We start from the raw sequence: 23,250 nt of genomic DNA on the forward strand, positions 1-23,250 counted from the left end.
TATTTGTTGTTGTACCCACATGACAGCCCAGAAACAATAGTGTACATTTTGCTATTTTTTTGTCCTACTTAAAACACACTGACACTAACTGACACTATTATTTAACTGCCTCCTGCCCGCCGTATAAGGAAATGATGGACGGGAGGGAGCTCTCTTGTTGTGGGAGGACGTCATATGACGTTCTCCCACTTTAGCTGCACATGCGCACCCCAAGGGGCACGCGTTGATTGGTGGTGCTCTGTGTCCCTAGGACCTAGCAGATTACCGATTGCAGTAAAACGCCGATGACTAAGGCTTTACTATGTGATCAGCTGTGTCCAATCAAGCTGATCACATGTAAACAGGAAATGCCGGTAAGCGGCATTGCTCAGAGGGGACATCTACAGTAATAATTAGGGCACTGATCATCAGTGCCCTGATGATCAGTGCTGCATTCCAGTACCCGTCATTGCCGCTGATCAGTGCCCTTCAATGCCACATATCAATGCCCATCAATGCCACATATCAGTGCCACATATCAGTGCCCATCAGTGATGCCTGTCAATGCTCATCAGTGCCACTCACTGTTCAACAGGTAAAAAGTTTTGGGCATAAAATTAGCTAATCTTACATAATTTTGGGGTGCTGAAAACGAAAATGACCCTAAAAAATGTTGATTGGCTCTAGTTTCCATGATATATTCACCCATCTAATGACGTAAGCCATTCAAAATTATGATGCAACTTCAGCTGCATATTGCGCAATTGATACTGGTGACCAATAGAAAATTGCATGTATACTGAGATGATGCAATATTAGCCTTTAATTGCATCACTTCACTGCATAAAAGCTGCAGTATCTGTAGCTGATTGTAGTTCGACAGCGTCTTTACATTTCGTTTTATGCTTATATAGGCTACTTAGTAATGCCTCGAACTTGTGTGAATAAAGCAGATAATTTCTGCTATATCTGCGGTGAAATAACTTTTATCTCACAAAAAAGGAGGATAACAGGAATGATTAAGAAAGCCTACAACTTGTATTTTGGCTGCAAGATAGGAGACCAGGACAAGAGCTGGGCACCACATATATGCTGCAATTCTTGTGGGACGGCACTGGAGCAATGGTTGAATGGAAAAAAGGCATCTATGCCTTTCGCTGTGCCAATGATTTGGAGAGAGCCAACAGATCATGTTAGTAATTGTTACTTTTGTATGGTGCCTCCAATTGTAAAAGGGCTAAATAAGAAGAAAAAGTTATCTGTGCACTATCCAAATATTCCATCGGCAATACGTCCAGTTCCTCATGGAGAGGGGCTACCAATTCCTAAAGCACCAGAATCCTTCGTGGTTGAGTCAAGTGAGGAAGAACCTGAAGCGTGTAGTCACGTGCAGTTGTAAGAGATAGCCCTTTCCTCGAATACAAGAGAAAAGCCAAGAGAAGCAAAACCGACACAAACTGAAGACAAAACTAGTGAGAATACTAAGTATTAAAATGATTCAACTTAGCTTATGGCTATAATTTTTCTTGGTAATCCTATGCAATATATTATGCCATTTAGGCTTTGTTATGTAGTCAATATCACTTGCTTTATATTTGTGGAAAGACATCTATCTATATAATTATTGTGCATTATGTAGTCATTACGCCTATAGTAGAAAACTTTCCGTTTACAGAAAAACTAGAGCCAATTGACAAATTTCATTGTTATATTTGAACTCAGAATGTGAAATTCATTAAGAAATGGATCCTTTTGTTTCCAAAACTGGCAAAAAATAAAAATTTGTTGAACAGTGCTATCAGTGCCTCCTCAACAGTACAGTCTATCAGTACCAATTAGTGCCACCTATCAGTGCCAGTTGGAACCGTCTATCAGTGCCTGTCAGTGCTTCCTATCAGTGCCAGTCAGTGCCACTTATCAGTGCCTATCACTGCCATTTATCAGTGCAAATCAGTGCCACCTATCAGTGCCAGTCAAAACCATCTATCAGTCCCTGTAAGGGCTGCCTATCAGTGCCAGTCAGTGCCACCTATCAGTGCCTATCACTGCTGCTTATCAGTGTCACCTATCAGTGCCCATCAATGCCACATATCTATGCTGCCTTTCAGTGCCCATCAGTGATGCCTGTCAATGTCCATCAGTGCCGCCTAGCAGTACCCATCAGTGCCAACTATCAGTGCCAATCAGTGCCACCTATCAGTGCCCACCAATGCCACCTATCAGTGCCAATCAGTGCCACCTATCAGTGCCAGTCAGTGACGCCTATCAGTGCTGCCTATCAGTGCCACCTATCAGTGCCCGTCAGGGCTGCCTTTCGGTGCCCATTAATGCCTGTCAGTACCCATCAGTATTGATAGCAGCGCCATCAATCAATGCTGTCTATCACTGCTGCTTATCAGTGCCTATCAGTGCTGCCTATCAGTGCCGCCTCAGCAGCACACATCAGTGAAGGAGAAAAATTACTTATTTACAAATTATTATTTTTTTTAATTTTGTATTTTTTAGTTTTAGCAAAAAATAAAACAACCAATGGTGATTAACTACCACCAAAAGAAAGCTCTATTTGTCTCAAAAAAATGATAAAAATTTAACTTGGGTACAGTGTTGCGTGACCGTGCAATTGTCATTGAAAGTGTGACAGCGCTGAAAGCTGAAAATTGGCCTGGGAAGGAAGGGGGTGAAATGTATCTTTCTCCTCCATTCAAAGAGAAAATACAGGGGGGGGGGGGCTTCACAGTGACTGATCAGTGCGATAGCTAATCAGAGGATATCATTGCCATCAGGTGACCCGCAATCGGGATTTCCGGGTCCCAATCGTTAGTACAGGACTCTGGGCCTACGGTGAGACCCCAGTCTCTGTGCTGGGAGTGCGTAGTCCATTGTTCTCCCAGCACAAAGGGAGATACGCAAATATGTGGCCCAACGGCATAAAGTCCAGTGCAGTGCGGCCACATATTTGTGTGAGGTCAGTATCGAGGGGTTAATGACTCTTTCACATTTGGTGCTGAAATCAGTATTTTTCGCACAGATCTCTGCAATGGGGTGCACAGAAAACAATTGTAAATGCACTGAAAATGCATTACAAATGCATGTAAACGCACATGCAGAAACACACAGGGAGTGCAGATATTGTAGTGTGAATGAGCCCCACAAGTGTAAGACACCGCCGTCCAGCGTCAACACACGAAACATGAAACATGGCATAGTTGTGTGAACTGGTTTTTGCCTATTATCCCAATGGACATGTATGTAGGGCTTGGTTCACATCTATGTGGGTGGTGCCCACACAAATACCTGCAGCTGCACCCCCCACACAGAGAAATGTGGGACCCGTACAAATACCTGCAGCTGCACCCCCCACACAGGGGAATGTGGGACCCGCACAAATACCTGCAGCTGCACCCCCCACACAGAGGAATGTGGGACCCGCACAAATACCTGCAGCTGCACCCCCCACACAGAGGAATGCAAGACCCACAAAAATACCTGCAGCTGCACCCCCCACACAGAGGAATGCAGGACCCACACAAATACCTGCAGCTGCACCCCCCACACATAGGAATGCAGGACCCACACAAATACCTGCAGCTGCACCCCCCACACAGAGAAATGCAAGACCCACACAAATACCTGCAGCTGCACCCCCCACATAGAGAAATGCAAGACCCACACAAATACCTGCAGCTGCACCCCCCACATAGAGGAATGCAAGACCCACACAAATACCTGCAGCTGCACCCCCCACACACACAGAGGAATGCGGGACTCACACAAATACCTGCAGCTGCACCCACTACACAGAGGAATGCAGGACCCACACAAATACCTGCAGCTGCACCCCCCACACACACAGAGGAATGCAGGACCCACACAAATACCAGCAGCTGCACCCCCTACACAGAGGAATGCAGGACCCACACAGATACCTGCAGCTGCACCCCCCACACAGAGGAATGCGGGACCCACACAAATACCTGCAGCTGCATCCCCCACACATAGGAATGCGGGACCCACACAAATACCTGCAGCTGCACCCCCCACACAGAAAAATGTGGGACCCGTACAAATACCTGCAGCTGCACCCCCCACACAGAGGAATGTGGGACCTGCACAAATACGTGCAGCTGCACCCCCCACACAGAAAAATGTGGGACCCGCACAAATACCTGCAGCTGCACCCCCCACACAGAGGAATGTGGGACCTGCACAAATACCTGCAGCTGCACCCCCACAGAGAGGATTGCGTGACCCACACAAATACCTGCAGCTGTACCCCCCACACAGAGGATTGCGTGACCTGCACAAATACCTGCAGCTGCACCCCCACAGAGAGGATTGCGTGACCCACACAAATACCTGCAGCTGCACCCCCCACACAGAGGATTGCGTGACCCGCACAAGTACCTGCAGCTGCACCCCCCACACAGAGGATTGCATGACCTGCACAAATACCTGCAGCTGTACCCCCCACATAGAGGAATGTGGGACCCGCACAAATACCTGCAGCTGCACCCCCCACACAGAGGATTGCATGACCCGCACAAATACCTTCAGCTGCACCACCCACACAGAGGATTGCGTGACCCTTAATTCTAACGGCACACTGCCTGCACTGGAAATCGCAACTGTACTGGGAACCTTGGTTCTCGTACGGGTTGCAATTTCTGATGAAGTGCAGGGACTTCTTCCCGTGTCCCGGGGCACAGGAGTCCATTCAAATGATTGGGATCTTGTGCCCACGCAAATCGCGGCCTACACAGCCGCACATATGTGAACCTGGCCTAAGGCTAGGTTCACCTGTACACAAAATCGCATGCTTTCCTGACACACCCAGAAATGCACTGACCATTAGCAGGCGCGCATTGGTGCCATTAATTGTTATTGGCATCCTCATGCATCTGCTAACGTGCGCCTTTTTGCCTGCGCCAAATTGCAAGGTGCTTCTGCATAATGCGGTTTGTTGCAGCAAGATTTTGGAAAAGGGTAAGGGACTTCTGTCCCATGTGACTAAGGAAGACTATTGAAAAGAACGGGCTGCCCTACATGCGACATGCAGGAACTTGGGGAACCTGTAGGTGTGAAACTGGTCCAAGAAATGTTCTCATCATCAGGCCTCATGAACATTGGGTGTTTTTGAAGCTACTGTAGGGGTATCAAGAGTTTTTTTTTCCCCTGCCTCTAAACTCCCCTGCATGGTATCCTATGTGTCCATGTAGACATAGGCTTTAAGGCCTCATTCACACAGGGCACTTTTGCAGCACTTTAGGGGTGTAAGGCTTGTGTTAACTCTAGACGCGTTTAGCTCTTGGGCGTTAATTCATTTCATTCTGGCCCATGAAATTAATTAATGCCCAAGCACTTGACGCTTGTAAATGTACCTAAATGCTTGTAAAAGCGTTAGACACTTTATCAAGCGTCGATGCTGCCAAGAGGAGGAGCAATTTTAAAACATCCTGTGTGCATGAGGCCTTAGCAGCGTTTAATGGCAGAAGAAAAAAAAACCCCATTACCAGGGCGTCCTGGAGCAGCGACCTTTTGGGGGAAAAAATGCTGGACGTGGTTAAACGTGTGTAAACGCACCTAAGCACTAGGCACGTTCAGCACAGGGCGTTAATTTATTTCTATGGCTAGAATAAATTACTTATTCTGGACAATGAAATAATTTACGCCTAAACTCTTGATGCGGGTAAATGAGTGTTAACACGGTACACACTTTAAGGGCCAGTTCACACTACATGCGTTTCAGTTGCTTTTTTCTGCATCCAAAAACACACAGAGAGTAGGTTATCTGGTTGTCAATGTCATAGTTCACATCAGTGCTTCCAGTTTCAGTGCATTCCGGATTCAGAAAAAAAAGTAGAACATGCTGCATTTTTTCTGAACAGAACTGTACTGGAATGCAGTAAAACGCATCAAAAATGCACCAGAACACACTGGAATGCACCAAAATGCACCAAAAATGCTATGAAACGCACATGTTCCTATTTACATTGAAGAAAAAGAGAGGGGAAAAATTTAACTGGAACGCGATAAAAATGCATCAAATATGCACCGGAACAGGGGCGGACTGACCATTTGGAAACTGCCCAAAGGCCCGGGGTCAGTAGGGGGCCCCATGAGATGTCCCTGGTACCTTTTTCATAGGCTTTTTTGAGTTTGGGCAAGGATGCAGGGGCCCCATGATCTCCTATTGTCCAGGGGCCCCATGAGTTGTCAGTCCCAGGGGCTGACTGACCATTTGGCAACTCAGGCACTGCCCGAGGGCCCGGGGTCAGTAGTAAACACAACTCCATAAAAGCCAATGTGTCCATGCACACACAGGCTTTTAGCAGAGTGTAAGAGCTGACACGTTTAGGTGAGGTTACACCTCCCTCTCCTGAACGCAAACAAATTGTGTTCCGGATAGGAACATTTTGACCGCCAACCGTGGGAAAACGCGGTAAAAACATGGCAAATGCGGCAACCGCATTTTTGACATGCATTTCTCAGCGGCCAGTGGTAACAGTAGGCTTGTGTACATGAAGCCTTAGGCCTCATGTACACTGCTGCTCCTAAACGTGAGCTTAGGTGCTTTTGGCATTTTTTTGCCAAAGCCTCTGAACTCAACTCTATAAAAGCCTATGTGTCCATGTACACATAGGCTTTTACCAGAGTTTAGGAGCAGCAGAGTTTTGGGGCAGTTCAACATTTCTCTTCTGACCGCAGAATAATCGTGTTCAGGAGTGGAACGTTTTTGCCAAAAAATGCCAAACGCAGCAAAAATGTGTGTAAATGTGGCTAAACGCATCTAAACATGGCTAAATGCATCTAAACTCTAGCAGTGTTTAGCACTTAGGCGTTTATCAACGTGAATGGAAACTACTCTGGCCAATCAAATGAATAAACGCTAAACGCAACTAAACGTGAGTAAACACAGCTAAACGTGGTACTACGTTTTTGCTGCGTTTTCCAGTTTTCTGCTGCCAGGAGAGTTTAACGTCTAGGTGAGTTCATGTGTACAGATTGAGAAAGGCGGGTGTGCAGTTTGTGCATCAAGGTTCTTATATACAGTGTGTCACCACACACTGATCTGTATAACTGAGCCCCCAGCCACATCTGAGCATTTATTTGCTTGTTTCCCAACACCTAACTACACTCTACATGCAGATTCCTATTGTGTCCTATTGTCCCTGTTCACACTTGTATGTTCAGCCCCCCCTTTGCTCTACTCTCAGATAAGTACAGTACATACACCAAGAATACGCTTTGCATACCCTTCTGCCCAGGTGTGAATCCAGGCCAAAAGTTCTTGGGGCATCCTCTATGTGCGTTTGTATGGGTGTTTTTCAGCATTTTCAGACTTGAGTATTTTTATTTTAGCCAATGGGAAGCTGGTTAGTAGGAGAGGGAGTGGCCAGAAGTTGGCATTAAATACGCACCATACACACATTTTCAGGAATGTTTTAGGAGCTGCCATTGACGTCTACAGGGGCCAAAAAAATCAGTACTGATCACTCACTGTGTTCATTTAGAATTGAAGCATAGTAAAATTGTGTTTTGTTTCTTTTGGGTTTTTTTTTTAACGGGGCCCTGTCAGGTTGGCTGTATGGGGCCCCGTGGTTTCTAACAGCAGCCCTGGCCGTGACCATGATGCTTCTCTTTACGCCTGTGGCGAAGTTCACCTGACATGTAGCAATCAGCGGGCAACACGCCCCTCCGAACGTTACACAGTCAAGCAAATGAGGAAGCGCCACAAACATTGCAAAGCAGGCAGTTGCGATGCATTTCTCAGGAACTATGAGGTTAAAACAGGTGGGGAGGCGTCATATCACTTCTTCACCACCTGTCAGTAGCCTCTGAAGTGCCATCTGAATGTGGATCGGCCTTCAGAGGAAGGGAGATTTAGATGCATGTCTACCCTTTGTCTTCGGTCACACCAAATCCCACTTTGAAATTGTGCGACTTCACTTGAATTGCCATGATTCAAAGTAGGATGTCAGTGCCACTTCAGGTGCAACTTGAAAGACATCTGTGGGACTTCATGCATAGATGTCTATGCAAGTCGCACCTCAATTTGCAAAAAAGTAGTGCATGAACTACATTCAAAACTGATTTGACCGCTTCCATCACAGACAGTAGGCTGCGACTTTTCATGTGATTTGAAATGATTAAATCGCTTGACAATTCACACGAGTGTGACTGGGGACTAAGTGACAAAACTTCAAGTGACACAGTGCTCAGGGCCAAGCAGGCACTGCTGAATATAAGGGGAAATGTGATCGTTGAAGTGCTTCGGGAACTCTTGATGTGATCGTTGAAGCGCTTCGGGAATTCTTGATGTGATCGTTGAAGCATTTCAGGAAATCTTGATGTGATCGTTGAAGCGCTTTGGGAAATCTTGATGTGATCGTTGAAGAACTTCGGAAAATCTTGATGTGATCATTGAAGCGCTTCTGGAAATCTTGATGTGATCGTTGAAGAACTTCGGGAAATCTTGATGTGATCATTGAAGAACTTCGGAAAATCTTGATGTGATCATTGAAGCGCTTCGGGAAATCTTGATGTGATCGTTGAAGCGCTTCTGGAAATCTTGATGTGATCGTTGAAGCGCTTCTGGAAATCTTGATGTGATCGTTGAAGCGCTTCGGGAAATCTTGATGTGATCATTGAAGAACTTCTGGAAATCTTGATGTGATCATTGAAGTGCTTCGGGAAATCTTGATGTGATCGTTGAAGAACTTCGGGAAATCTTAATGTGATCATTGGAGCGCTTCGAGAAATCTTCATGTGATCGTTGAAGAGCTTCGGAAAATCTTGATGTGATTGTTGAAACGCTTTGGGAAATCTTGATGTGATCGTTGAAGCACTTCGGGAAATCTTGATGTGATCGTTGAAGCACTTCAGGAAACCTTAATGTGATCGTTGGAGCACTATGGGAATTCCTGATGTGATCGTTGAAGCACTTCAGAAATCGTGATGTGATCGTTGAAGCCCTTCGAGAATTCTTGATGTGATCGTTGAAGCACTTCGGGAAATCTTGATGTGATCTTTGAAGACCTTTGGGAATTCTTGATGTGATCGTTAAAGCACTTCGGGAAATTTTGATGTGACTGTTGAAGCACTTCGGGAATTCTTGATGTGATAGTTGAAGCGCTTCGGGAAATCTTGATGTGATCGTTGAAGCGCTTCAGGAAATCAAATGCAGTGCAATCTGATTCTGCACATCGCACAGCATTTTGCAAATTGATTTCAAGGTGTCTACACACCTGCAGCAGTTCGTATGAATGGGGTGCGATTATGGCGTGGTGTGGAAATCACACAGAATTCCACACCACATCAGTGTGAACCCGGGCTAAAGGAGAACACAATGATTCTACTTAGGATGCCCATCTGTGTGTGTGTGCAAAGTTCAGATTGATATCACATATTGTAATCACAGAAATTGGGTAAAGTATAAATCTTGTATTTGTTTCTTCTCACACATAAACAAACTGTTCTTTTAAATCCAAACACCTAGGGCTTGCTCTGATGTGTGTGCAGCAGCCCATGATGCCCCTCTGAAAAGCTCTGTGCTGAAATGCTTTTCAAAAGCAGCCAGTGAGGAGGTGATATGTTGCCTACTCGCCACCTTTTTAACCCTAAAAAAGCCAAACCAAGTACACTAAAATGTATTGCATATAGAGGCGGGAACACCTGCCAAATGAAGCGTGTGGTTCTGTTTTCACCACAAACTCAGAAGCAAAGAATTGCAATCGCAGCATGTGTAGTGTAGTGGCAGAATGCTCTTCTGTAGTTGGACAGTCAGGGGGTGGTAAAACAGCAACTCAGCTGCCAGCTTTCACTGTCCCCTGTATGAATGAGTCCTTAGGCTGGGTTCACATCTATGTAGTTTGGTCCGTTTCTGCAGTGCTTTTTGTGGTGTGTTTTGCATTTTTGCACATGCCTTTTTGACACAGGAATGACACTTTTTTTGATACATTTTGCATTTTTATGAGGGGTTTTGTTGTGCCAACTTGTTGTTGGGCAGATTAAAAAGTGAAAGGCATTAAAAAAACGCATAATCACTGTGTCAAAATCGCATGTGCAAATATGCAAAATGTACTGGAGAAACAGATCAAATGCAAACTGCATAGGTGTGAACCTAGCCTAAGGGCTCATTCAGACATGCATTTATGAAGTGTCTCCATTGAAGTCTATTGAACCAAAATGCAATGTTTTCCATTTAAAAAAGTCCCTGACCCTTTACAAAACACTCACCGGGTGAAAACGCGGAGATGTGAACCTGTCCCATAGGAAATCATGTTAAATGGACTGTAGTGTGTTTCTGCAAAATGCAAAAGCTGAAACCTAGACTTAGATACACTTGTCTCTACCCCTGCTATGGTTTCTGCAGGCAGCCTGTAGTGGCTGGGTCAGCTGGGCCTAGGTACAGCACAGTGATGATGTCACTGCTACTTTCACAAGGTAATATCTGGGTTTGCAATGCAATTTAGAGCACACAAAGTGGCTTTATATGCTTTGTGAATATTAAAGTGGATTAAAGCCTAGCACTAACTATTCTTAAAAAGTTACCTTTCACCACCATCTCCTTCTACCTATCCTGTCTACCCTATATAAAAAAAGATCTGTATACCTACTTTTCCAGTCTGGTCACATGATCCAAGGGCAGCTGTTAGAAATCTTGGGGCCCCAAAACAGCCAACCTAACAGGGCCTTCCCCAAAATAACCACAGTTTACTATGCGGCTGTTTATGAATGAACACAGTGAGCGATAGGTACTGATCACTCATTGTTTTAATTCATGAAAGGAAGGGGCTGGTAAATGTGACATATTTACTGGATCCTTTCCCCGCTCTCCATCCTGAAGGATCCTATTGTGTGCTTGCAGCTGCCAGTGGAAGGAGAGGAGGGAAGCCGGCAGCACTGTGGGGGTGGGGGCAATATATGGTGCACAGGGAGGATGAGGGGTGCAGCTGAGGGGGGGAGGTAAACCAATCCCATGTATGTCGATCTATGCAGCAGCTGAAAGCCAGCAGAAGGGAGAGGAGAATCTTTCAGCTGCTGCAGAGAGAGCCATACATTGGTTCCAGTATTTGCCCCGATTCACTGATTCACCCAGCTTCCCGGGCCCCCCTTCTGGCCTGGGCCCCATACAGGAGGACTGGTGGTACCGCCTTATCCACAGTACCTACATGATCCAGCAGTTCCCACTCCCCTGTGTCAGTGAGCAGCTGCTGCAGGGGTGAGATTGGGTCCATCCTCCCCCTCCTGCGGATGCTTCTTGGGATATCTGACATAGAAGTCCCAGGAGGCTGCAGGAGCCAACGCTATTCTCAGGGGAGAAGAGGAGCAAAACATTCTGAACAAAAAAGGTAAAAACTAAAGTGCCAGATTTTGCTGAGGTGGGGAGAGTTGAAATGCTACAAAGTGCTTCTTTGCTTCAATGGTCATCTTTAAGTAAAATACAATGTTTAGTATGACTTCAAAGCAGAATTAAACCCACAACCAAAAATGTAATATATTGCAGCTTACCAATCCTTAGATATGGTGGCTGCATTAGTTTTCTTTTTTTAGGCTGTTTCACCTGGTGATCTGGCCAGTACCACACCTCCTGTATTAGAGTGCCTCCACTCTGGATGAAGGAGCACAGAGACATCTTAGGACAACAGAATGGTTAGTACAGGGAGTGTTAGATGTATTAGCAGATTTAGATACACTAACACATTGAAACCAAACTTCTGCTCACACTTTATAAGCGATTACATTATTTCCCTTTTGGAATAAAGGTTTTACAAGAATAAATAAAAGCTGATCATTGTACGCACCTATGGCAGTGTTAACTGGTTTGTCTTATCCCTGTAGCTTGTTCTGTTAAAAAACAACAGACCTACTGGCTGGATCACCAGATGAAAATGGAAGAAAGAATGCCTAAAAAGGAAAGTAATGCAGCCATAGCATCTAAGAATTGGTGAGCTGCAATATAATAAATGTTTGCTTTTTATATTTAATACCGTCCTACATCAAAACCAAAAATGTTTTATAGTGCAGCTTTCCAGTCATTAGATGTGGTGGCAGCTTTAGTTTTCTTTTTTAGGCATTTTCCCTGTTTTTACCTGGTGATCTGGCCAGTAAATCCTGTATTAGAGCGCCTACACTCTAGATGAAGAAGCACAGGGGGCACCTTTGGACAGCAGCTTTATCAGTTGGTTTGATGGGGGGGGGGGGGGGTGTACGAATCACTAGCAGATTTAGATTAATTAACAAATCAAAGCCAAACTCTCAGCTCATACGTTACTGTATAAGCAGTTACAGCAACCATTTTTTTCCCTGTTTGGAATAAAGATTTTACATAAAAAATAAAAGCTCATTTTAAACACCCCAGTCAGTGCTAAATGGTTTGTCTCAACCCTCTGTTACATCTGCAGGACAGCTTGCTCTGTTGAAAAACAGACTTTCTGGCTAGATTACAGGTGAAAATCTTAGAAAGAACGCCTAAAAAAGAAAACTAATATAGTCATCACATCTAAGAATTAGCAAGCTGCAATGTAACAAATGTTTGCTTTTGGGTTCAATACTGCTTTAAGAAATCATCACTTACAAAAGCCAATTAAAAAAAATCTATTTTTGACATCCCGGATACTAATAATTAAAAAGAAAAATCCACTCTAGCAGACAACTTCTCCTGTGCTGAGATGTACTTGTCATTTCAATGAGCTACCGATCTGAGCCAGGAAAAGGAAGTGACAAATCTAGAGCAGACAGTCACTAATGCAGCACAGGAGGGAGAACAGTAGGTAGGTAGGTGACCAGGGTGAGGTAGGTCTGTCCAGGCAGTCATCTAACATGGAGGATCTCTGGTATCCCTCAAACCTCTGATGACCCCTTCTTCCTCCTCCTCCTCCTGCTGTGTTTGCATTGTAAGGATCCGTCAGCCTCCAGTGATGTGTGTTGTGGTTGACAGGAAGCCATGCTGCTTGGTAACCAACTACAACAACTCTGCTTTACTAGTACAGCAATCTGAAGTGTGCTCCTCTCCACCCAGACACTTGTTAACTGATCACATCGATTACTATGAACGAGCTACAGATTGCATCCAACTCATTACTTATTTCTATAGGATGATCTACAGATTGTCCCAATTCATCATCCCCATACAAGATCTACAGTTTACCCCAACTGATCAACACCTATTTTTATAAAAGATCTACACATTGTCCCAACTCATCATCCCCACACACATCTATTTCTATAGGCGATCTACACATTGCCCCAACTCATCATCCCCACACACATCTATTTCTATAGGTGATCTACACATTGCCCCAACTCATCATCCCCACACACATCTATTTCTATAGGCGATCTACACATTGCCCCAACTCATCATCTCCATACATGATCTACAGATTGCCCCAACTCATCATTTCCATACATGATCTACAGATTGCCCCAACTCATCACCATACATGATCTACATATTGCCCCAACTCATCACCATACATGATCTACAGATTGCCCCAACTCATCATTTCCATACATGATCTACAGATTGCCCCAGCTCATCATCCCCATACATGATCAACAGATTGCACCAACTCATCACCATACATGATCTACAGATTGCCCCAACTCATCATCCCCATACATGATCTACAGATTGCCCCAACTCATCATTTCCATACATGATCTACAGATTGCCCCAACTCATCATCTACATACATGATCTACAGATTGCCCCAACTCATCATCTCCATACATGATCTACAGATTGCCCCAACTCATCATCTCCATACATGATCTACAGATTGCCCCAACTCATCATCCCCATACATGATCTACAGATTGCCCCAACTCATCATCTCCATACATGATCTACAGATTGCCCCGACTCATCATCTCCATACATGATCTACAGATTGCCTCAACTCATCATCCCCATACATGATCTACAGATTGCCCCGACTCATCGCCACACATGATCTATTGATTGCCCCAATTCATCCCCATACATGATCTACAGATTGCCCCAACTCATCATCACCTTACTTGATCTACAGATTGCCCCAACTCATCATTTCCATACATGATCTACAGATTGCCCCAACTCATCCCCACACATGATCTACAGATTGCCCCAACTCATCCCTACACATGATCTACAGATTGCCCCAACTCATCACCTTACATGATCTACAGATTGCCCCAACTCATCACCTTACATGATCTACAGATTGCCCCAACTCATCACCTTACATGATCTACAGATTACCCCAACTCATCACCATACATGATCTACAGATTGCCCCAACTCATCACCTTACATGATCTACAGATTGCCCCAACTCATCACCTTACATGATCTACAGATTACCCCAACTCATCATCACCTTACATGATCTACAGATTGCCCCAACTCATCACCTTACATGATCTACAGATTGCCCCAACTCATCACCTTACATGATCTACAGATTACCCCAACTCATCACCTTACATGATCTACAGATTACCCCAACTCATCATCACCTTACATGATCTACAGATTACCCCAACTCATCCCCATACATGATCTACAGATTACCCCAACTCATCACCTTACATGATCTACAGATTACCCCAACTCATCACCTTACATGATCTACAGATTGCCCCAACTCATCATCACTTTACATGATCTACAGATTGCCCCAACTCATCATCAAATGCACGATGTACAGATGAAATCAAAGCTAACCAGAGCTGTCAACTGCTGCAGATCCCATGATCCGATGTACAGAATAAGGCATCCCTACAATAAATCCAGGAATTCTGCACACTGCAGGCGGAGAGGATGCACAACATACCCCACATCTGAAATCAGTGCCCCCCTCCATCTCACAGAGGATCCCCCCACACTCACCTCTCTCCATGCACTGGCTGTGTAGTGATGGATGCCTGGGATCACCCTGTCACCTTCCAGCTGGTCAGAGCTGCATTGCTCCTGCAGTGTGTAGTAGACTGTGTGTCTTCAGTGTGGAGGGGAATGAGCAGAGTCTGAGGAGGAGACTGTGTGGGAGGAGGAGGTCTCACATCTACACTCACTTTCTTCACTATGACTCTGCAGGAACCTGCACATTGCTATTGCATAACCTGCACATCACTAGGAGATGATCACTGACAACAGGAGCTTGGTAACTGGCAGCAGCGGATCTCTGCCTGTGTGTGGTGTGCAGGGATCAGTTCATGTCATCACACAGGGGACCTAGTATGGGAACAGGATGGTTAAGCAGCCCAATGATCACACAGTAGGACAACTGAAACTTGCAGTATACTAAACAGATGCAAAGTTAAAGCAATATAAGCCTCTTGTCCAGGGTCTGGGAGTACAGTAAAAAAGTCAAGGGGTGAGTCACTGACAATCTGTCACACAGTGCCAGGACCTGGGAAACACTAGTATGTTTATATCCATCACAGTGCCCCCCTACATCTGGTATCCCCACCAGAGTTCCCCTTTACATCAGGTGTCCCCATCAGTGTGCTCCTTACATCAAGTGTCCCCATCAGAACTCCCCCTTACTTCAATTTTCCCCATCAGAGTGTCCCCTCACATTTGATCAGTTATCTCCATCACAGTGCCCCCCTACATCTGGTATCCCCATCAGAGTGCCCCCTTACATCAGGTGTTTCCATCAATGTGCCCCTTAGATTAAGTGTCCCCATCAGAGTTTCCCCTTACATAAATTGTCCCTATCAGAGTGTCCCCTCACATTTGATCAGTTATCTCCATCAGAGTGCCCCCCTGCATCTGGTATCCCCATCAGAGTGCCCCATTACATCAGGTGTTCCCATCAATGTGTCCCTTAGATTAAGTGTCCTCATCAGAGTTTCCCCTTACATAAAGTGTCCCTATCAGAGTGTCCCCTCACATTTGATCAGTTATCTCCATCACAGTGCCCCAGTACATCAGGTATCACCATCAGAGTGCCTCCTTACATCAGGTGTTCCCATCAGTGTGCCCCTTACATCAAGTGTCCCCATCAGAGTGTCCCCTCACATCAGGTGTTCCCATCAGTGTGCCGTTACATCAAGTGTCCCATTCAGAGTTCCCCCTTACATCAATTGTCCTTATCAGTGTGTCCCCTCACATTTGATCAGGTATATCCATCACAGTGTCCCTGCACATCAGGTGTTCCCATCAGTGTGCCCCTTACATCAAGTGTCCCCATCAGGGTGTCCCCTCACATTTGATCAGTTATATCCATCACAGTGCCCCTCTACATGTGGTATCCCCATCAGAATGCCCCTTACATCAGGTATTCCCATCAGTGTGCCCCTTAGATCAAGTGTCCCCTTCAGAGTTTCCCCTTACACAAATTGTCCCCATCAAAGTGTCCCTTCACATTTGATCAGTTATCTTCATCACAGTTCTTCAGTACATCTGGTATCCTCATCAGAGTGCCCCCTTACATCAGGTATCCCCATCAGAGTGCCCTTTACATTTGATCAGTTATCCCTATCACAGTATCCCCCGTACAATTGGTATCCCCATCAGTGTGCCTCTTTAAGTTAACTGTCTGCGCAAGACTGGCTTATGGATCAGTGGATTCACTCTTAGAAACCTGGGGGGGCATGAATAATATCTGGGGGGGGAAGCCTGGGCTGCTGCGCTGAGTGCTTGCTCCCAACTGTCTTGGAAATTCGCTTTAACGAATTTCTCCTTACCGTGAGTACTCGCAGTTGGATGCGCAGAAATCCCCCATAAAGCTGTGCAAATCTCACTTACCACAACTGCAGCTAAACTACACAATTCCTACCCCTCCAACTGCTTTAGCTTCTGTTGAGATGTGGGTGATTGGAGCTCCCTATACCTGGAAATGATCACACGACACTTTCAGGATGATGTTTGAATTCACATAGAGAAGGTTTTCATTCTCACCCTCTAGTTTTATTACAAACACACACACCCCCCCACATGAATAAGGTCAATCCCCTCCCACAGAACAATGCAATGGGGAGTGCCTATACACAGGATGTACATTCCGATTGGAGCATAGCCTTTCAGTTTCAGGTTGGTAATGGGTTGTAAGATATGCATAAGCCTACACGCGGAGTTCACACCGCTTGGCGCCTTGCGTTATGAAGTCCATGTAGTACTATGCTGCTGATATGTGGATACAGGCCCGCGGCCTACCGCCGGCAGCATTCGCATCGAATGCCGTGGTGGTATACACGCCGGTCTATAAGCGCAGATCTGCCATCTCATCCATTACCGAGCTGAGTACTGTAATACATACATTGTACATGGGCATGGCCCAATTGCAGCCTTCAGAGCTTTAATTAAGCCACACAAGAGACATATGAATAACACTCATATATGACACATTTAAAGTTCAACCAACAATACAAAATTTCCATGACACAACACACTGACCAAGATGTCAAAGACAGCTCCTAGTCTCTGGAAAAGCGAAACTTAACTTCTGCTGTAAGGCTGGCCATAGGTAACTCATTTTTTTTCCATTCAACTATCAGGTTCAATGAAAAAAATGACCTGATTCCCCCATCTACATACTCGATGTGCATGGGGGAATCCTCCCCAGTAAGCTATTGCATTCTGACAGCAGGGAGCCTTCCCCATTGTCAGAATACACTCATCAGTGCTGCCAGCTATAGCCAGTGGCACTGATCAAGTAGGAAAAAAAAGACAGGCTGATTGTACAGAAGTCGATTGTTGAACAACTTTTGTACGACCAGCCTGTCCAAACACAGATCAAAATTCAGACAGTCCCTGCTGTACCAACTGAATTTTGGTCCATGTATGGCCTCCTTAACCTCTTCCGCACTGCCCTATTGCAGAAATACTGCTACAGGGCAGTACAAGTGTGCAAAATCACGTATATGTATGTGATTTTGCAGTTATGGGCAGGGGCGGACTGACCATTTGGAAACTTGGGCACTGCCCGAGGGCCCGGGGTCAGTAGGGGGCCCCATGAGATGCCCCTGGTACCTTTTTGATAGGCTTTTTTGAATTTGGGCAGGGACACAGGGGCTCCATGATCCCCAATTGTCCGGGGGCCCCATGAGTTGTCAGTCCACCCCTGGTTATGGGTAGGGTGAGCGCTCGCTGCCATTCACTGTGATTCCTCGCCGGCACCCGACAATCTCTGAGGATTTCCGATGGGGGAGAGACCTGTATGTAAACAATACAGACCTCTCCCCTGTCAGCTCCTGCACACTGCTTTGTATGGCTCTGTATACCAGAGCCATTCAAAGTAGTGTGCTTGCAGTCAAACACACACAGAGCACACAGTAAACCAAACGCAGCACACAGTTAACCCTTTGCTATCCCACATGTTAACCCCTTCCTGCCCAGTGCTATTAGTACAGTGTCAGTGCTTTTTATTAGCACTGATCACTGTATTGGTTTCACTGGGGATGTCAGTGACACCAAGTCTGTTCCCCCCCCCCCCCCCGTGTCAGAATGCCCACCGCATTCCCCCTGTAAGTCGCTGATTTCCGCCATTACTAGTTTTTTTTTTTTGTAAAGACATGTAGCAGAATTTTGGTCTAAATTTATGATGAAATTTGATTTTTAAAAAATTTTTTCTGGGCATGTTTAATAGCAAAAAGTCAAAAATATAGTTTTTTTTCAAAATTGTTGGGTTTTTTTGTTTATAGCACAAAAAATAAAAAAACACACAGGTGATCAAATACCACTGAAAGAAAGCTCTATTTGTGGGAAAAAGGACATAAGTTTCATTTGGGTGCAGCATTGCATGACCGCGCAATTGTCTGTTAAAGTAACACAGGGCTGTACTGCAAAAAATGGCCTGGTCAGGAAGGGGGGTAAATCCTCTGGAAGGCAAGTGAAACATCTAGCAGGCATGTTTTTATTGCAGAACGGACACGCACTGTCTCTTCTGCAATAAAATACCCCTAACTGCCTGTTTGCTGTCTTTTCCGGCACTGTAAACTGAGCTGCGCTTGAGTACTTTTGTTGAGAGAGAAAAAATAATCCCCTCTGGGTGTTCTATATAGCAGAGTCCTACCTGTTTCTGTTCTTAAGAAAAGCTGTATGTTCTACTGTGTCTGGTTCCTGAATAGGAGGGTCTGTCTATCTAATCAGCTGATGGCTGGAAATGTTCTATAGTGGAAAGTTGCAGTGTCTGCATCCCTTTTGAAGTAATTGTAGGGCAAACTTCTGGTAAAACCACTGAGCCAATCACATTAGCCGGAAATTACATTTTGTACACCAGCTTTGTATAGAACACTTTCAGGTTGCCAAATTGCATCGAATTTTACAGAGCTGCAGAATTAAAAAGAAAGGTAATTTTTTATAACATTCAATTACAATATGGCTTGTGTAGCAATTGTATGGGCCCATTAGTTGAAACCCACTAATTCTGTTTTTTTTTCCAGCCAGAGAATGCTACTGCCAAAAAACGCTGATGAAAGCCTATGTGTGCATAAACACATAGGATAACATACTGGGGAGTTTACTGGCTGTAGAAAAAAACACCAAAAGCTACAAACAGCAGCTTAAAAAATGTCCAGTGTGCATGTTTTTTTCTACAGCCAGTAAACTCCTCAGCATGTTATCCTATGTGTCCAAGCATTTTTAGCTGAACCCCCCCCCCCCCAGAACTAGTGAGTTTCTAGAGGAGTGTTTTAGCTGTAAAAACATTCTTCACTGGTAAATGCGGTAAAACGTGGTAAAATGCCTCAAAACGCAGCAAACCAGCGTCTTTGTGCTTTTTTTTTCAAGCCAATTTTTTGTTTGTAAAACGTGCTAAAAAATGCTAATGCAAAAAAAGCGGTTAAATGCAAAAAAATGCAAAAAAAAGCGGGTAAATTTTGAGTTTTTAACACGATTGATATGTTCTAATTCATCTCCACTCTATTCAAAACTAAAAAAAAAGAAATAAAAGTTTTTCATTAAAGCGGAGTTCCACCTGAAAAAAAAAAAAAAAGTCAGCAGCTACAAAAACTGTAGCTGCGGACTTTTAAAATACAGACACTTACCTGTCCCTCAGTCCAGCGGTGTACTCACCACCATTGATTTCACCAGCCCTCTTCTCTCTCTGGTGCCGGCACCTTCAGTGTGGGTACTGGGCTGTGACAGCTTGTGGCTTCACAGCCAGGTGCCCACTGCGCATGAGCGAGAAGTGCTGCGCTTTGTGAATGGCCCCATAGTCTTCTGGGACCTGTCACGTGTCCCAGAAGACTACAGGGAGGGAGGGGGGGGAGGACAACGTCTGCTTCCGATTGCCTAGGCGATCACAGTGGAAGTGGGAGCAGTTACCTGTCAAATTTGGGTACCCCCCCCCGCTCCCCAAAGGTGCCAATCCTTAATGGGGAGCACGGGACAAAGGCTTAAAGCGGAACTTCCCCTTTTGGGTAGAGCTCCGCTTTAAGTTGTACTTTTAAGTTACACACAACATGGAAATGCAATTATTTTAGTAAATATAAACCACTAAATACCTTTTCTCACCAGCAGTTAGACCAGTCTTGTGACTTCAGCAGAGTAAACTCCCCAGCATGTTATCCTATGTGTCCAAGCATTTTTTAGCTGGACCCCCCCCCTCCCTTTAGAACTAGTGGGTTTCTAGAGGAATTTTTTAGCTGTAAAAACACTCTTCACTGGTAAATGCGGTAAAACTTAAAATGTCGCAAAGTGCAGCAAACCAGCGTTATTGAGGTAAACCAGCGTTTTTTTTGTAAAAAATGTAAAAAAACACTAACGTGAAAAAACGCAGTTGAACGTGACAAAATGCTAATGCAAAAACGCTAAAAAATGCTGAAAATCTTGCATTTTTTAACACGACTTATAGAGCTAATGCTACTGGCATTTTTAAAACGTCCAGTGTATATGAGGACTTAAACCGAATGGGTTGTTTTACAACTTTTTAAGAATAATGAATTTGCTACTGCGGAGTGAACTGCGATACAGAATTGCTACAATGTTGCAGAGATAAATCTCCACATCTGAATGTTAACTCTTGGATCACCTAAGGTTGTCTCTGCAACATTTTATCAATTCTGTACCCTGTTCACTCTGTAGTAGCTGATTCATTACAATGTCAGTAGTGAGCTCCATACACTTAGCAGAAGTCTTCCTCATATTTCTTCTTCTGGTCAAATCTTCTTAGCCAATAGTGTTAAAGAAGAACTATAGGCAAAACGTTTTTCTTCATTTTGGATAGCATAAGAGAGGGTCATAGCCTCTGCCAGTTTATTTTTTGCCTTCTGTGTCCCAATAGGGAGATTTCCTTTCACTCCCTGTCCCATAGCCAAAACAGGAAGTGAGAGGAAATTCCTTCAAATTAAGGGAATCCCTTGGGGATCCCCAGATCACCAGAGTTAGTGTCCACATTGGAAGATTTCCCCGCTATTACTTTTATTGGGTTTTTCTTTTTTTTTTCAATTTCAATGATAATGATAAACAGGACAAATAGAGGGGGGGGGGGGATTTCTCTAACGGGGGTACAGAGAGCAATAAAAAAGGGCAGATGTTCAAATTCATTGCAGCATAGTGGCTAAGTGGTTAGCATTTCCGCCTGGTAGTACTAGGGTCGTTGGTTCAAATCCCAACCATGGCACCACCTGCCTGGAGTTTGCATGCTCTCCCTGTGTCTGCATGGGTTTTCTCCAGGTGCTCTTGTCTCCTCCCACACTTCAAAGACATGCTGGTAGGTTGTTTGGCTCCTGTCTAAATTAGCCTGTGTATGTATGAATGTAAGTTATTGACCTTAGACTGTACACCCCTTGAGGGACTGATGTGAATGTACAATATATGTATGTAATGCACTGAGTAAATTGATGGCGCTATATAAGTACCTGAAATAAATAAATCTCCTCTCTAACCAAATCAAAACGTTTTGCATTAAGTAATTTTTTTTTCTATTGGTTGAGTGGTCTTTAGCTCTTCTGATTGAATGTTCTTAACACTGCTGCTCGCGGGCACAGCGCTGGACCACGATCAGGCTCAGGTAAGTACTTAGGGAGGGAACGGCACCTAAAAATGATTCCACCCGAGAAGGCTTGCTCCCTAGCAGCAGCTCTATGTGTCCGTTCACACATGGAATGTGACTCGGCCCTGCTCTTACTCTCTCCTCATTGGCTCAGTGGCTGTGAATGACAGTAGTTGAAGCCAATGGTGACCACTGCTGTCTCAGCCAATGAGGAGTTCGAGACCCAGGAGAGCTGAGGCTCTCATGCAGATTGCTAGATCTGGATGGGTCTCAGGGAAGTTTTAGGGGGAGCCTGGAAGTGGAAGTTTTTTTTACTGTCATGCATAGAATGCATGAAGGTAAATTACAGTTAGTTTAAATCATGGGGCCGAGACAAGGGAGGGTGGAAGGAAGAACCAAGCTTGTTACCCTAGCAGGTATCAAAGTGTCCCATCCTTAAAGTGTTACTAAACCCAGGACCCTGCATTCACTATATCTAGTCTCCCACAGTACACAGAACATGGAAATGCAATTATTTTAGTAAATATAAACAGCTAATTACCTTTTCTCATTAGCAGTTAGAGCAGTCTTGTGACTTCAGCAGAGCACTGGTTAAAGCTTGTAAGAGGAGTTTTCTTTCTGCTCTAGAAGGATGTGAAACCCCTGACCCTCTGTCTGGACAGTGCTGATTGGCCCTATGCTGATCACATACACTCTCCCAAGAAAAAAAAACCTCTTCAGCAATGCACACCAAACTGAGCAAGTGTATGTGACTACGGATTCAGTCTGTATCAGGTGGTCATTTGAACAAGAGGAGGGACAGAGAAGAAAGGATCAAACATCCTTTTTACACAATGCAGAGGATTATCCCCTTAGGTTCCACAGTGAGTATAACAAGCATGCTTTACTGCATATACAGACTGATTTCTTAGGAATTAATTTTAAAGCAGAAATAAACTCTCTGAAGCAACATTAACTATTTTTAAATTCTTATGCCTCTAGCATTAGTAAATAGACAGGAAAGTATAATATATCTACTTGTTTTAGCCTTTTTTTTCCATTCCTCAGTTCCTTCCTTGTTTCCGGCCTAGGCCAAAATTATGTAATCATCCCAGAGTCTTCATGGGCATTTTTTTCCTCTGGAGGAGAGAAGAAGGGTTTTTTTCAGCTAAGCACACCCTCCTGTCTGCATGCCCGAGCTAAGCGCAAAGGGGTTAATGCAAAAATGTACTTTCTATTGCTGTTAGCCTCCTCCATATCTCCAAATTCTTTTCTTTCTGCTGTGATCCAACTTCCTTTTAGAAGGTGGCTATGGGTATTCTCCATGGCCCCACTGTATGTAGGAACATAGCCACCCTCTCTT

At 44.6% G+C, this 23,250-nt stretch overlaps 1 protein-coding gene across 5 annotated transcripts in view; it reads right to left on the bottom strand.

Annotated features, from left to right (window-relative positions):
* SYNE1 (spectrin repeat containing nuclear envelope protein 1) overlaps positions 1–14,951 on the bottom strand; it is a 662,466-nt gene extending 647,515 nt beyond the window's left edge. For 4 of the 5 annotated variants that reach the window (XM_089694288.1, XM_089694287.1, XM_089694289.1 and 1 more), the window contains exon 1: positions 14,858–14,949. The gene's annotated coding sequence lies outside the window, so the exon portion shown is untranslated. Of the gene's footprint in view, positions 1–14,857 lie in introns of all 5 variants that reach the window. The other variant, XM_089694290.1, reaches the window with a different exon arrangement.
* Between the last annotated feature and the right edge of the window lie 8,299 nt (positions 14,952–23,250).

This window comes from Staurois parvus, unplaced genomic scaffold (assembly GCF_062004578.1).
Source record: "Staurois parvus isolate SC_StPar_1 unplaced genomic scaffold, SC_StPar_1.0 ptg000657l, whole genome shotgun sequence".
NCBI classification, from domain to species: Eukaryota; Metazoa; Chordata; class Amphibia; order Anura; family Ranidae; genus Staurois; species Staurois parvus.